This window comes from Corylus avellana, chromosome ca10, assembly GCF_901000735.1.
Source record: "Corylus avellana chromosome ca10, CavTom2PMs-1.0".
NCBI classification, from domain to species: Eukaryota; Viridiplantae; Streptophyta; class Magnoliopsida; order Fagales; family Betulaceae; genus Corylus; species Corylus avellana.
Genome location: NC_081550.1, coordinates 7611594 through 7614321, shown reverse-complemented (window position 1 = coordinate 7614321; position 2728 = coordinate 7611594).

Here is a 2728-nt window from a genome sequence, read left to right as displayed (position 1 = left end):
CTAGAATAGTTTAGTTTAATCCTCCCCTAGCTTTTCTGTGTATGTGGGCGACTGATAAATCCATCCAATCCATAGCATTAGTGGGAATAGAGAAAACAGGAAAAAGCGATGACAATTCGTGTTCTCGTATCAGGTTTGAATTGTATCGAGACATTAGTATAAGATGGTATAGGTTAACCATAACTTAACTCATTTAAATAATCGGGGTACACCTTTCAACCATAATCCATTAATTTCGTGTTGGGTGTCAAAAATACCAACCTTGTTGTCGGTGTTGCTTTTCGACTTCAAATCGTATCGAGATATGGGTATAAGACGATATGGGTCGATCTTAATCCGATCAATTTAATTAAACGAGTCAAACTTTTTGATGCTAAGTTGCTAATTTTGTATCAGGTTCGCGAGACACGTTTTATACAAATATATTACATATATATAGCCGTTGGCCTATCAACATACCCACCATGTGGGGTATCAATATTTTACTAGCAGGATTGTTAAAAAGGAAAGGGCATAGAATAGAGCCATAGAAACATCACGAGGTTGGCAATCAGCAAATGAAGTTTAAGTCGTATATATATATAAAGATTAAATATAGTAAGATAAATTAATGAAAAGCATTAGGACAAAAACTGGCATGTCAGCCAACCAGAGCCATATTAAACCCTAAATATGCTTGCAAGAAAAGAATAGAACAGAGGAAAAAGCAGAGAAGCACAATAAAATTATCACATTTGATAGGTAGAACTGTTCTCGAGTTAAACTCTACACAGACACACATGTAGTGACTTGTGAAAATACTCAAGATATTTAGAGAGAAGAATCAAAGGTATATATATATATATATAGACGAATCAAATATGTTAGGTTCTATAGCTAGGAACATCATTCACACACTTGATTCCACATGACCAGCACACAAATTAAGAACAAGATTGCAACAACACAAAGTGTAAAATGTCCAACTTAGATTCAGATCTTGACTTCAAAATATACTCAACTCATTGTGGAGATTCATTACCTGTCTGTACAGTTATTTTTTTAGTTTGGAAAACTTCACTTTCTTTTTTTTTTCAATTAATTAATTAATTTATTTATTTTTTACATGTCCGCATAAGAGGGACTGGAATTCGAACTAGTGATATTCGCTTCATTAAGCGTGGTCCCAGCCGATTGAGCTACCTCTTGGGGAAGGGAAAACTTCACTTATCTCATCTGAATTGTTACTTTTTTTTTTTTGGTAATGTCTCTCCTAAAGTTTATAGCCTCTTAATTTAATCTATCTAACTTTTAATTTTTTTTTAATGTTCCCCTCGATTAGGATTTTCCATTAAATCCTAACAAAAATCCCAAAATATCCACCCTTTTTGTTTTTAGAAAAAAAATATTTAAAATATTTTGTAAAGATTGAGGTGTGGGTATATTTGTAAATACCAGTAAATTCAGACCAATGCCTTCATTTTTGCATTTCTTTTTTCTTTTTTCCTAAAACAAATGGGGTTATTTTGGAAAAAGTTAACGGAAAGATAAGATCGCAAACAATTGAAAAATAAATACAATAAATTGAGTGAAATGAAACTTTAGAGGAAATATTACAAAAGCTATGACAATTCAAAGGAGTTAAGTGAATTTTTTTTTTTAGTTTTTATAACTCTTTTTCTACTGTTGATTTGAATTCAAAAATCTTTTGATTTACCTTTCGCACTAGCAAATTCTATCATAGGCTGCTCTCACCAGCATCACTGACAGCTTTTTCTCTTGCTCCTTTCATCACGAGTTCCTCCTCTTCGGAGCTATGGAATGAATTGTTGTAATTGATCGTGTTAACGTATTTTTTAGTCTTTATTTTTTATTTATTTATTTGTAAGTAGTCTTTATTTTGATTATTTGTGATTTTGCTTTATTTTTTTTATGTTGTTGTAATTTTGCTCTGCCTTCCCATTTTACTATAAATTCTAAAAAGTAAAAGCCTCCACCTTTTAGGGGCTGTGTGGAGGTTATTGGCTCAACACTGCGCATGGCTATACAGGAAGGGTTGTGAAGGACGACTTTTTATAATTGTTTAACTTTATTTTTGCCTAGTAATAAAATTAAATTTGAAAAAAAAGGAAAAAAAAAAAAATCAGTTCTCAACTTTAGAGCACGTTTGGGATTATGTTTGAAAAATAGAGTTTTTAAATCAAAAAGTGTTATTTGGCAAAATGCTCGTTTTTAAGTTTTTGTCAAAAATGCGTTTTAGTCATTTTTGAGTTTTTTGAACATTTAAAAGCGCTTTCAATTTTTTTATCAAACGGGTATTATTTTCTTCGAATAGGCTTTTTGACCGTTAAACACATTTTTAACCATTTCAAATGTACACCCAAATAAACCGTTTGTACTCAAGAGTCAAGACTCTTACTAAATTGCTAGTAATGGAATTTCTGATGACAACTAGACATAGTCCTTAACCCATGTGATTAAAATAATAATAATAATAATAATCCACAGAAATTTTTGATTAAAAAAGTTTTCAGCCCCCAAAATGTTATGCTTGCTTGGATAGAATTTACTACAATTTCAAATATTCTAAAAATATGGAAATTCAGATCGTTTCTTATCTCGAACAACTTGAAAAATGCTATATATTAAAAAAGTGAGAAGTGAGATGTTATTGATGCAGAAAAAAACAAAAAAAAGAAAAGAAAAGAAAAAAACCAAAGAAATAAGTAGAAGAGAAAAATGAAAATAA